Source organism: Anabrus simplex, chromosome X (genome assembly GCF_040414725.1).
Source record: "Anabrus simplex isolate iqAnaSimp1 chromosome X, ASM4041472v1, whole genome shotgun sequence".
NCBI classification, from domain to species: Eukaryota; Metazoa; Arthropoda; class Insecta; order Orthoptera; family Tettigoniidae; genus Anabrus; species Anabrus simplex.
Genome location: NC_090279.1, coordinates 192,955,701 through 192,970,545, shown reverse-complemented (window position 1 = coordinate 192,970,545; position 14,845 = coordinate 192,955,701).

The window sequence follows — 14,845 nt, the reverse complement described above, 5'->3', positions numbered from 1 at the left end:
TCTGACCAACCCTGCAATGCAAATTTTAGACACCGCAGTTTCTACATTATTTGATACCTTTTAACCTAGGGGAGGATCGGCAGGTATCGGACGGCGGCTGGTGTCGGACAATCACAGATGCCCTTGTTAGCAGCATGTGGAAGAACCTGTTTAGTCACTCACAGGTCCGCCTGCATGTTTGAAGGGTAGTCAAAACGCAGGGTGATTTATGAGTGGTGGTGTATTTTTGTACTTTGTGTGATTTTCGGCAGGCACGGATTTATTTTTACCAAGAAGTAGCAGCAACAAGGATAAGTTGCATTGAACTTTAAGTACATTACCAGAAACAGTATTCCTTACTCTGTAATACCGTGGGTTTGGAATCAGTTTCTTTTCGAACGTTCTCGTTCAGTTCCTGTTCTTTCTTAAGAGAGTCATTCGGGCGGTATCGGACACGAAACTGGCGTGCGGTATCGGACCTCATAGGTTGCAGTTCCGTCCAGGTTACTGACAGTACTATCGTCTGATTTAGGTAAACATGGGGAAGATACGAGGATAACGGGAAGAAACCAATATGATATTAGCAGTGAATAATTGCAGGGACAACAGAATGAATATTAGAGAGGCCAGTCAATGTTCCTCAGTTCCACAAAAGCACGTTAGGTGATAGAATTAAAGCTCTTGATGCTGGTAAAGAGGTCCCAATAAAAGCGTGTACGGCGAACAGTGAGACTTATCAGAGAACATTCTCAGATGAAGAAAAGAACCTGTACATGCATATCGAGTCCCCGACAGCCAGCTCAAGCCACTCAACGAAACAGAATTTTTAAAACTTGTGTATCAATTTGCTGAGGAATGGAGACCTGAACATAGGTTTAATAAAACTAAAATGATGGCAGGAAAGGCTTTTTTATTTTATTTTATGAAGAGGCAGCAGGACCTCCGTTTGAGGACGGCTGAGTACCAGCTTGCAGCGAGCAGTAGGCTTCAACAAGGAGCAAATGGACAAATTTTTTGATAAGTTAAATGATCTTATGGTCCGCCTCTGTGGTGTAGTGGTTAGTGTGATTAGCTACCACCCCCGGAGACCCGGGTTCGATTCCCGGCTCTGCCACGAAATTTAAAAAGTGGTACGAGGGCTGGAACGGGGTCCACTCAGCCTCGGGAGGTCAACTGAGTAGAGGTGGGTTCTATTCCCACCTCAACCATCCTCGAAGTGCTTTTCCGTGGTTTCCCACTTATCCTCCAGGCAAATGCCGGGATGTTACCTAACTTAAGGCCACAGCCGCTTCCTTCCCACTTCATTGTCTATCCCTTCCAATCTTCCCATCCCCCCACAAGGCTCCTGTTCAGCATAGCAGGAGAACCCTAGGCGAGGTACTGGTCATCCTCCCCAGCTGTATCCCCCGACCCAGAGTCTGAAGCTCCAGGATACTGCCCTTGAGGCGGTAGAGATGGGATCCCTCACTCAGTCTGAGGGAAAAACCGACCCTGGAAGGTAACCAGATTAAGAAAGAAGAACAATAAATTATCTTATGATGAAATATTTGTTTGGTCCATCAAAAATCCTCAACGCTAATGAGTGTGATATTTTCAGAATGGCTAAACGTTAATTAGTTTGTAATTTTCATGTGAAAAAAATCTCTTTTTGTTAAGAAAGATTGACCGTCCGATACCACCCTCCATTTTTCAAACCTACGAAAGTGTAATGACCTCATAAATTGTTAATATTGTCCGTGCTTTTAATTATGATATAACATATTCTAGTGAGTACAATGCTGAAGGTGAGATGGATAGATCGAATCACGAATGAAGAGATACTGAATCGAATTGGTGAGAGGAGATCGATTTGGCTAAATTTGACGAGAAGAAGAGATAGAATGATAGGACACATCTTAAGACACCCAGGACTTGTTCAGTTTTTTTTAAATTCTTTGCTAGTTGCTTTACGTCGCACTGACACAGATAGGTCTTACTGCGACGCTGGGAGAGGAAAGGCCTAGGAGTGGGAAGGAAGCGGCCGTGGCCTTAATTAAGGTACAGCCCCAGCATTTGCCTGGTGTGAAAATGGGAAACCACGGAAAACCATCTACAGGGCTGCCGACAGTGGGATTCGAAGCTACTATCTCACAAATACTGGATACTGGTCGCACTTAAGCGACTGCAGCTATCGAGCTCGGTTCAGTTGGTTTTTGAAGGAAGTGTAGGTGGTAAGAACGGTAGGGATAGACCAAGGTATAAATATGACAAGCAGATTAGAGCATATGTAGGATGCAATAGTTACGTAGAAATGAAAAGGTTAGCACAGGAGGATAGGGTGGCATGGAGAACTGCATCGAACCAGTCTATGGACTGATGACTCAAACACACACGTTAATATAAGAATATAGATGCTATAAAATATATTACATGATTTTTTCGTATTCCATTAAAAAATGGCTGAAAAGTTAAACTGTGCGATACCTCCCGACATTCCCCTATATGTAAGTATCTTACTATTCTGTTATTTTCAAATAAAATTAATTCGATTCATTTTGTTGCTGTTGTTTCAGAGGATTGGAGTGTCTTTAGTCATCGTCACACCTGCCTGTCGTTTATTTTTACGTATGCAGATGTGCCACCCTATGAAGTGGGTTATCAGTAATCATCCCCTGCCCATCAGAAAATTTTTGTGTCAATTCCTAAGCATGCTCCTCCCTTGTCAGTACTGACACCCCGCTTACCGACGGCAATCTATTCGAAAATATATCATAGAACACAATAAAATTTACACGTCACCTGCTAGTTCAGTGATAAAATATTTTTGTAGTTTTTCCCGCACCTAGCAGCTGATTTTCACTGTAACATTTCTTGAAGCAGCCTTCCTCCTGTGTTGACATTTACTTCTTGTGAACCATTGTCGATTTCAGTGTAGATATGCTTTAATATAAGCCTGAATTATCTCTGATTTTTTCTATCAAACTGAAAACTCTTTCTGAAGAAGAATTACTGTCAGGTACAATCAATACTGAATATACAACATTACTTAAGGTTTTATAGTGTTAAAGAGCAGGGTAGAACTCTTTTATTCACAATGAATTTCACAACACTTACGCTTAGCAAAGTGAAGTGACGATCGCATAAGTATCATTGCTAACTCGTAAGTATTGAAACGGGGTGGGTTGGGGAGTAATGCTGGAAAGCATTGAAGATATTTCCCTCTTTACGTTTTTCGCCAAAAAATATTTGTATATTTTTTCGTGATGAGCCAACGGCCGTAGCCGTGTTGAAACACCGGATCCCGTGAGATCTCCGAAGTTAAGCAACATTGGGCGTGGTCAGGAGTTGGATGGGTTGCCACGCGCTGTTGGTGGGGGGTAAGGGAATGGAGGAGCGGAAAAGAACTGGCCACCCTACCGCACGTAATCTCCGGCTCAGGAACACCTCTGCGGAAGTTCGGACCTGCCTTCGGGCAGAATAACCCTTACCTTACCTTTTCGTGATGATGTCGCTTTACCGTAATAGTTCCCCCTTTGGCTGTAATACCGCAATCGTAAAGTTAAATCCGTAACAGTTGGCACCTCTGCGTATGGGTGTTTGTTTGCTAACGTGTTCTCATTTCTTAGAGTAAATGTTTAGAAGGTTTGGTTACGTGCCCTCGGAATGGGACGAGGGACAACGTCATCATTTTCTTTCCCAGATATCTACTCCAGAATTTGCAGTTTAACTGAAGAATCAATTCACTTTTAACAAATAAGACATTTTTTTTTCCGTACGATTAGCTATTATGGACAAAGTGTGAAAAAACAGCACTGCAGTTTGTCACATTTCTTCGCATCTGTTTTGCCAGTATTATGGCGGGCAAACCATGAACAACAAAAGGCCGCCAAGTGCCTATACGGACTTGGTGTCTCTGTATCGTTTAAAACAAGAGCAAAGTGGACTTATGGCACTATTTCAGTGTAAAAGCAAACGAATATCCTTCGGGAACGCTGGTGGGAAGATGGACAAAGAAATATTTGTGAGGATTAAGTTTAGTGGTGACCAATGTAGTAAGGCTACTGCCCTCTTCCTTCAAATAACATGCGTTATTTTATAGTACGAATTACGGTCATATGGGGAAAATATCTATAAATAGCACGAGATTACTAACTCGTACCCCTAATGGTAATGCAAATCTTTTAACGAAGCACTAGTGCGGGCTGCGGGACTACAGGCTGTATACAAAGGATACGAATCACAGTAGCATGACTTCATTTTAAAAATACCACATACATTGGCCAAAATTCGAACGATGGCCTTACGAGTGAGAAGGGAGTGATGATGCCCCAAGGCTATCACGCCTCCAAAATGAAGTCACTAGTTGTTTTATATAAACTACATTTGCAGCTCCACAAGCAAAAACCGTTTGTCAAGGTCTCCTGGAAATCCTTCCAGCATTGCTGTTCGAATTCGAAAGTGTAGCCTTGCCTTTGGGCCAAGCATTCGTTTACCTCCATGCACAAGGACCCAGAGAATTCGATGAACTGACCAACGTTCCAACCTTTACTGGTTCACTAAGCATCTTAAATAGCCACACTTACTGCCCATGACTTTCCATTGACTCTACTACTTTCATTTAGCAAACTCCTTGCATTCATATCTTTATTGTCGAATATAGAAACGTCTATAAACTTTTAAACAGCAAGCCTAACAACCGGAAACCGAATACATTCGTCTGTAAGAATACAGATATTTTGTTCACACATATTCAGTGGATATGCGATATAAATTGGTACGCGTTCGTGATTTCTGCTGAATGGAAAATAAATTTTATGGTAGAATGTGTTTTCTGGTGAAGCCCACTTGATCGAAAGCGCCGAACAGCCATATAACCCATATGTTTACGCCGACGTGTTTTTTACGTCGCACATACACAGACAGGTCTTATAGCGACGATGAGAGAGGAAAAGGCTAGGAGTGAGAGGGAAGCGGCAGTGGCCTTAATTAAGTTACAGCCTAGTGTGAAACTCTGGGAAAATCATCTTCAGGACTGCCGACAGTGGGGTTCGAACCCACAATTTCTCACAGTTACGCCTCTGACGTGCTCACGGTCACCGTTGCTAAGTTCAGCGAAAGAGAAATAAGCCTATTTATACACTACACTTTGGATCATTTATCTATTGTTGCATATTAAACAATGCTGAGGCAAATAATAATTGTCTATTACAGTAGAATAAAATAGTAATAATTATGAAAACATCGTAAATATTTAATACAGTATTAATAAATAGGCTAGAATGCGAACTTTCTTAACTGGGTAACTGATATACACAACTGCCTTCACAACGGTATGCTATGATGGTTGCATAAATATTAGGAGTACGGCCTATCACTACCCCTACAATTTATGTTACTCTCACTACGTTACAGAAGAGCGGGCTTGGCGACACTTCCCAATAATCAAATTAGTTTGTACTCGAACGTACACTGACTGACAGTGACAATGCAACACCAAGGAGGAGTGGTTCGAAAGGGATGAAAGTTGGGGAAAAAACAGAGTCGGCACGGAAGAATAATTGATGTTTATTTCAAACCGATATGCAGGTTACACAATGCGCACGGCATCGACTCAGTAGGATGTAGGACCACCGCGAGCGGCGATGCACTCAGAAACACGTCGAGGTACAGAGTCAATAAGAGTGCGGATGGTGTCCTGAGGGATGGTTCTCCATTCTCTGTCAACCATTTGCCACAGTTGGTCGTCCGTACGAGGCTGGGGCAGAGTTTGCAAACGGCGTCCAATGAGATCCCACACGTGTTCGATTGGTGAGAGATCCGGAGAGTACGCTGGCCACGGAAGCATCTGTACACCTCGTAGAGCCTGTTGGGAGATGCGAGTAGTGAGTGGGCGGGCATTATCCTGCTGAAACAGAGCATTGGGCAGCCCCTGAAGGTACGGGAGTGCCACCGGCCGCAGCACATGCTGCACGTAGCGGTGGGCATTTAACGTGCCTTGAATACGCACTAGAGGTGACGTGGAATTATACGCAATAGCGCCCCAAACCATGATGCCGCGTTGTCTAGCGGTAGGGCGCTCCACAGTTACTGCCGGATTTGACCTTTCTCCACGCCGACGCCACACTCGTCTGCGGTGACTATCACTGACAGAACAGAAGCGTGACTCATCGGAGAACACGACGTTCCGCCATTCCCTCATCCAAGTCGCTCTAGCCCGGCACCATGCCAGGCGTGCACGTCTATGCTGTGGAGTCAATGGTAGTCTTCTGAGCGGACGCCGGGAGTGCAGGCCTCCTTCAACCAATCGACGGGAAATTGTTCTGATCGATATTGGAACAGCCAGGGTGTCTTGCACATGCTGAAGAATGGCGGTTGACGTGGCGTGCGGGGCTGCCACCGCTTGGCGGCGAATGCGCAAATCCTCGCGTGCTGACGTCACTCGGGCTGCGCCTGGACCCCTCGCACGTGCCACATGTCCCTGCGCCAACCATCTTCGCCACAGGCGCTGCACCGTGGACACATCCCTATGGGTATCGGCTGCGATTTGACGAAGCGACCAACCTGCCCTTCTCAGCCCGATCACCATACCCCTCCTAAAGTCGTCTGTCTGCTGGAAATGCCTCCGTTGACGGCGGCCTGGCATTCTTAGCTATACACGTGTCCTGTGGCACACGACAACATGTTATACAATGACTGTCGGCTGAGAAATCACGGTACGAAGTGGGCCATTCGCCAACGCCGTGTCCCATTTATCGTTCGCTACGTGCGCAGCACAGCGGCGCATTTCACATCATGAGCATACCTCAGTGACGTCAGTCTACCCTGTAATTGGCATAAAGTTCTGACCACTCCTTCTTGGTGTTGCATTTGCTCTGTCAGTCAGTGTATTATTGCCTAAGCACGCGGGCGTCTAGTCACTGTATTTGTAGATTTTCTCAGCCTTGATGGATCTGTAAAGAGGAGGAGGTAGACCGAACTAAGAGCTGAACCCTATTGACATTTTGGACCAAAATGCCCAAGAAACCGTCTGTGATACCACTAGACACTGCAAGCTACTTTAATTTAGGCCACGGCGCTTCCTTCCCACTCATAGCACTTTCCCATCCCGACGTCGCCATAAGACCTCTCTGTGTCGGTGCGACGTAAAAAAATTAAAATTAAAGCCCCATCTACCGGTGAGAATAGGAATTGTGCCGGCTGCCGAAGCCTGTCGCACTCCAATGGGGCAATGATTAATGGCTGACAGATGAAATGAAATGATATTGGAGAGTGTGGCTGGGATGAAAGATGACAGGGAAACCCCAGAGAAAAACCTGTCCTGCCTCCGCTTTTTCTCCAGCACAAGTCTCACATGGAGTGACCGGGATTGGAACCACGGAACCATGTGATGAGAGGCCGGCCTGCTGCCACCACAGCCACAAGGATTCCCATAATAACAAACATAATACAAATTATTCATTTTGCCTTTCTAAGCCTAAAAACCTAAGTAGCAAACCAGTAAAAAATGCTGTATCACCTCCAAACTTTTGAAAAGGTACAAAATATTGTAAAAGACACCATAACCGCACAATATAAACCAAATTTTGAATTTTTATTACATGATAATATATTAACCGTGTCAACAAACTTGGTGTAAGGTAAGGGGGCCAACTTTCGTCTCCTCAGGGATTTCCAGTTTGGACAGTTGGTACCTAATGTTTATCTGCACGCTTGTGAGAGTAGGTTTTGTATACCACGTTTAGTGTCCGTGTACAAGCATTCAAATTAAGAGTCTTATTCCTAGAGTGAGCACTGATACGTGCATTTCATTCGTGTGATATAGTTCCTGGCGTGTAATCGCTACAGTGTGGTGGTTGGCGCGAGTTACTGTAGCGGCCATTATAATAAATCAAGGAATGTTCGTAATTTCGTCCCCCGTCATTTTACTTTTTATTTATTAAGTTTACTGTTATTTTCATATAGGAAAACGCTAGCAGTGGGATAAGGAGGCTACGAAAAAGACTATTAGGGCAGTGAGGGACAAGATAATGGGTTACAAACGTGCAAGTAAATCCTTTAACATCCAACGAGCACCGCTGAAAGACTATGTTAAAAAGAATACCAAGAAAACATTTTTCATAAATGGCCTTCAAGTAATTCATTATAGGGAATATGTTTGCTGAGGTTAGAAAGGAAAAAGGTATTAACATTAATTGTACATTTCATAAGTTTGGTGGGGGACGAAATTACGAACACATTTTTGGTAGTTCAGGTTTTGTTTTTGTCAAATATTGAATACAGTTTCACTGTAACTTGCCCGTAAGTGAAGAATATATTCAGTAATATATATACCAATTTATAGCCTTGTCGATGATATTCCTGAATTTCTACAAGTCCGAGGGACGAACGGGCCCCAGGCTACAATTAAGACAGTTTGACAATCCAGATGGCACCGTCTAGAACAAGCCTGTCACTTTGAGTTGATATTAAGGATTTAGGGCCGTAGAACTAAAAGCTCTGATCTAATGTTCGTCTGACTGCGAAACATTATATTCGGATAGTGTTACGGTTCGTAACCTGCATGAATTATACTGTAACCCGAAGTGAATCACGAGACCAGATAAACGCTACACGACAGACAGTGTTCAAGGTTCTCTGATTGAAAGTTGCTTTGCCTTGTCTTGCCTCGCCCTGCTAAGGCAATTCCAGCGACCGACAATAATTCTTGCATAATAATGCAGGTGTTCGAATGGCAGAGAACGCAGTGGTACAGATAAAGATTTGAGGGCAGCAGTTTAAAAACCTTGCCCTAACAATCCACTTACCAGCCACTTTATTCAGATATCATAATAGCAGTTATCATTGGCCTAACTGGCGTGGGTGGGTGTTCTTACGAAAATGTTCACTCCGAAATCCTTGTATTGCAGGCGATTGACAAATCATAAGAAATTCAACTACAGGGTTTTAAAGTAAAGGCACGCAAAAATAAAACAGGATGTAAGGGATATTTTACTAAACCTTTTGGGATAGGGAACCTGGGATCTGAGAATACTTATTAAGGAGAAATACGCTCGACTCATTGGCTGAACGGTCAGCGTACTGGCCTTCGGTTCAGAGGGTCCCGGGTTCGATTCCCGGCCGGGTCGGGGATTTTAACCTTAATTGATTAATTCCAATGGCACGGGGGTTGGGTGTATGTGTTGTCTTCATCATCATTTCATCCTTATCACGACGCGCAGGTCACATACGGGTGTCAAATAGAAAGACCTGCACCTGGAAAGCCGAACCCGTCCTGGGATATCCCGGCACTAAAAAGCCATACGACATTTCAGGGAGAAATACGTTTAAATTTGTCCATCACTATCGTTTCCCGATTCACTTACAGCTAATTTTTACATGTATTTAGATTTACTTTCTACATCATTTACAGTTATTTACAGAATTGGGAAGTAACTGATGAAAATTAATCGGATTACTTGCAACAATTACATTCTTAGTAATTTTTACTTGATTTTTTTAAAATTTGCTTTACGTCGCACCGACATAGTTAGGTCTCAAAGCGATGATGAGACAGGAAAGAGATAGGAGTGGGAAGGAAGCGGCCTTAATTAAAGTACAGCCCCAACATTTGCCTGGTGTGAAAATGGGGAAACCACGGAAATCCATCGGCTTGCCGACAGTGGAGTTCGAACCCCACTATCTCCCGAATGCAAGCTCACAGCTGCGCGCCTCTAACCGCACGGCCAACTCGTTCGGTCTTCTTAATACACAATTATAATCGTTACATTCTAGTAATAAATACTTTGTAGTACGGGGGCAGGAACGGGGGAAAGTAAATGCTGATGATTATTTAAAAAATCAGTTCTTCTACAGCGGAACCACTAACTTCACCAGTTCTGGACGAGGTGCTTTCTCGCACCTCTCCAGTACTTCCAAAAATATCACATTTTACCAACGATGTTCTGAAAATTAAACGCAGAGTGCTCCTGGAGGGCGAGTTTTGAGTAAATCAAAGATATATTTTCCCCCTAAGAGGTCTAGACTTAGCGATGAGATTTCAAAGAACCAATTATTTCACTGGCTACGGTCATCCATGGACCACGTTTACACAGTCCACTACATCTCTCAAACTTAGTCCCTTTTCTTTGCACTCCTTCCACATGTTCTTGAGTCTTTGGCTTCCCCTTTGTCGCTCTTCAACCGAGATTTTGCGTGACTTGACGAGTTTCTCCCTCCTGGATCCCCACCACTTGTGAACCTCCTTAAACCATAAAGGTTGTACATTCCATTTTCCTTGTGGACTAAGTATCCTGTGTACCAGTCTCTTTGGATTCATCCTCTTATTGTGTCCTTAAAATGATAGTCTTCCTTTCCTCATTGTAGTTACCTCCTCAACCTTTTAATACTTTCTATTGAATTATTTTTATTTGTAAAGTAAAAAAACAAAGTATTTGATAAGCCAAAAGTCATTGGCTGAAATAAAAATTATGGGGAAAAATCATTTCGCATGTTCAAAGCTATCGCGTTAAGTCTCACCTACTGGTGATAGCCATTTATTGCCTCTATGCTGAAAAATATTTAAAAAATAAAGTAACATATTTTCCTTGCATACGTTCGTATTATTCCAGCTTCATGTGAAACAGTTCAGCGATTTCCATACGTGCTGTGATTGTAATTTCACTGATTACTTGTTGAGAGAGTTATTTGTAATTTTAATTGAGAAAAATATTTCTCAGGTAACCCAGTTACTTTTTCTTGTACTTTTCCCATCACTGTTTATTTCTTTGCCAGTAACGTATCACCGAGTAACTTGAGTTAACGTACAGTTTTATAAAGGAGTTATCAATGAAATAACCGTTATTATTATCGTATGGTGTGAACATGACAATCAAAATATACAAATATACAAGTTGGTGACAACATTAGGACTTCACTTTTATATTTTAATGTCCAAATTTCTTATCCATGTAATCACTTCTGGTGTTACTTCAAAAAATTCCTCCACAGAGCCAGGAAATGCACGTAGGGGGCACTCTTGAACTATGTGCTTGATAGACTGCACTTGAACCTACAGTCACAGCAGGGAGAATCTACCCATCCCCACAGATGTAAGGCTGCGCCAGTCCTACCAACACAACATGGGATCCTGTTCAGGGTTGACCAAACGGCACAGGGCAGACTATAGCCAGCCAGTTTCATGCTAGGGTCGGAGATATCACATAAGCCACTGGGAGACGACATCCTCCACTCTTCTCTCCAGGCATTCCTGGGATTGAACCCAGGACATGCCAGGCCCAAAGCTGTCTTCCACGCTGGTTTTCTTGATTACAGCCTAGTTGTAGTGTTCTGCTTTATATCCTGATGGATAGGAAGGGCCTTATTCTTGCAAAGGACAGGTAACCATTGCACTGGAGTTGAGTACAGCGTGCCGGATACAATACGCATAGCCTGGCGAAGTTGGATATCAATTAGATTGCAGTGAGAGCTATTTAACAATATTCCGGCACAATACTCAGCTGTAGAATACACCATGGCTAAGGCGGTAGTTCGCAAAGTATTGGCGTCAGCTCCCCATGAAGTTCCAGCTAACTTGCTCAGCAGGTTATTACTAGAGCCCGGATTTTTATGCATTAATAGGTTAGAATGAAAACTTACTGAAGCGAGTAGTAAGTATAGTCTACCTTCACAACGACTGTGCTATGGGGTTTGCATAAACAGTAGGGGTACTGCTCATCAGAACCCCCATAATTTATGTTACTCTTGCTACATTGTTGAAGAGCGGGTGGCCGACACTACCTACTAACCAAATTAGTTTTGCAATCTAACCTGTTACTGCATAAAAATCCAGGCTTTAGTTATTACGGGTCTTAAGTTTGGCGGCTGTTTTTTCTATGTGACTTCGATATGTCAGTGATCTGTCTAATGTTACACCTAGGTATTTTGGTGTACTACTGGCTAACCTGATACTACCTAAACATCCGGGCTCTGACAATGAGATCTCGCGCCATATAGACTTTGCGGTGATTCCGCGAATTCTAGCAGCACATGTAGAGACTTAAAGGGAAATGTGTACGAACATTAATTGATTACCTAAATTCTCTATAACTCGGACACTATTTGAGCTAGAAATAAAACAAATTTTGCACACTGGTTTAAAATACATTGTTCCTAGCTACATACATTAGTCAGATAAAATGTTTTTGAAAAAACATTTTTTCAAATTTCAATTTTTGTCATATTTATAGACCTTTTCCTTAGCAACGTTGAGGTCCTGTATATTGTAATTTATTTCAGAGATTTCTAATATCTTGATGATTCAACGCCTGCAAGCGTCTTTAATTTCATGCCCATTTCGAATTTTAAAAATATATTAATATCTCCAGTCCATAAAATTTTATATTTCGTAATTCCCTTGCACGAAGATATGTGACAGTGTTTAGCCTGCCTATCTATCAAGTTTCAGATTCACACCTTAAGTAGTTAAGGAGAAAAGGGTACCTTTGTCGCCCCCCCCCCATGGCACTACAACCGTTGAAGGACCTTGGTCTACCAAGCGAGTGCTGCTCATCCCGAAGGCCTGCAGATTACGAGGTATCGTATGGTCAACACGACGAATCCTCTCGGCCGTATTTATTGGCTTTCTAGACCGGGGCCGCTATCTCAATGTCAGATAGCTCCTCAATTCTAATCACGTAGGCTGGGTGGACCTCAAACCAGCCCTCAAGTCCAGGTAAAAATCCCTGACCTGGCCGGGAATCGAACCCGGAGCCTCCGGGTAAGAGGCAGGCACGTACGTCTGTCATGGAAAAAGAAAATCCAGCAAATGACAGTTGAAGTTCTCAACACGCAACCTCGAACTGTACCTCTCGAATAAAAATAAACTATTCCGCAGTGATCGCCGTGCTTGACCAACCGGGAATAATGCTTCACAGCCTTCTTCAATAGTCTTAAGTGTGATACCGTCAACTGCCAGACCAAACAGACGTAAAGAATCGAGCGATGATAAAAAGTAGCAATGCAATAGAGTAACGGAAATCGTGTCATCTACACGAACTGAGTTTGTAGTTTTCTGCACATATTACTTAGTGCCGCTTCAAGTACCATTCGCTCTTGCTCTATCAGGAAACAAAAAAAGTATCTTCTTGATGGCTTCCGGATTTAGATATGGTTACAGTGGATGAACAGGTAAACTTTTTCAGACTGCTAATGACGACAGGGTTGAGTAGCTCATGTGGTGGAACGCTGGCATTCTGACCTCAAGTTGATGGCATCAAACCAAGCTCAGTCCGATGGTATTGAAAGAAATGGCGTGTCCGAGGACTCCGACTCACCACGTGCAGGTCTTTTGATTTGACTCCCGTAGGCGACCTGCGCGTCGTGATGAGGATGAAATGATGACGAAGACGACACATACACCCAGCCCCGTGCCAGCGAAATTAACCAATTATGGTTAAATTTCCTGAAAGTGCCGGCAATCGAACCCTAGACCCCTGCGACCAAAGGCCAGCACACTAACCATTTAGCCATGGAGCCGGACAATGGTATTTAAAGGTGCTCAATAGAGCCTGAATTTTTAAGCAGTAATGCACACTTACTGAAAAGAGCAACAGGTATACTGTAGCCTGCACACCAATTATGCTATAAGATTTGCATGAACATTGTGCGTACGGTCAATCAGAACCCCTAGAGCTTATGTTACTCTCGCTACACTGTGGAAAAACAGGCACAATTCCTAATAACCATATTAGTTTGCATTCTAACCTATTACTGTCCAAACATCCGGTGTCTCAAATACTCCAACCTCGTGTCGCAAAAGTAGTCTGGCTGCATGCTTTACCGTCTGGCCTTGAACGATACCAGCCTCAATTTCGGGGCCTTGCAGGAGATTAAAGTAGCTTCTCGTAGCACATCGGTTACCTGATTGTCACCAAAGTTTCAAGGTGCTGTTCGGTAGGAAAAGTGTGACATTCCAATTCAAGTTTCATGGCCACGGTTCTCAGAATCCCTCTGCAGACAGAAAACAACACAACTACTGTGTTCATTGCTCTGTTGAACACGATGTGACAAACAAGCCAGTCAAGAAGCAACTCTAGCCGACAACACGTTTTAAATCTTGTGGGGAAATCCAGCTGGGGGTGGAGAGGTAAAAAAAAAATCAGTAAGCCTTCGCGCAAAAAATGGCAGGTGAAAGTTGTTTTGCACTTTATAAAGAAGTTCGACAGCTAGCAGGTATGATGCACCATCCTTTCACTATTGTTAACATCAAACAGGCAGTGCATTACAATGCTTATGACGACGCCCAATCATTATTTTACGGACCGAGATAGTGGCTGCGTGCTTTGGAGGTAGTAGGTTCAAACATCACTGTCGGCACCTCTGAAGATTGTTTTCCTTGGTCTCCCATTTTTACACCAGGCATTTCCTGGGGCCGTACCTTAATTAACGCCACGGTCGCTTCCTTTCCGCTCCTAGACCATTCCTATCCGACCGACCGTCGCCTTAAGACGTGTCATTGTTGGTTTGACGTAAAGCAAATTGCAAAACCGAAAATACTTAACAGAGTTGAGATAAGACTGATAAGAACAAAGTTCTTGGAACCAAAGTATAGTCAAAAGAAAGAATAACATTTCATGACAAGAGTGCACGTTCTTATTAATCAAATTATTTGCAAAATGAATTCATAACTAGAGTTTGTATCATTTTTTTTTTTGACAGCCATGCATATATGCTACAAAAATTCATAATAATGCTAATAAATTGAAAGAGGCATCAGAAATGATGTATGCCTATGCACAATGAGCTGGAGATGTACTTTAGTTTAGCCACTGTCCTTCGAAACGAAGTCCCAGCGACTTTGGGTGGGATCTACACTAAATAGCATCAGTGGGTGGCGGCAGAAAATGGCAAC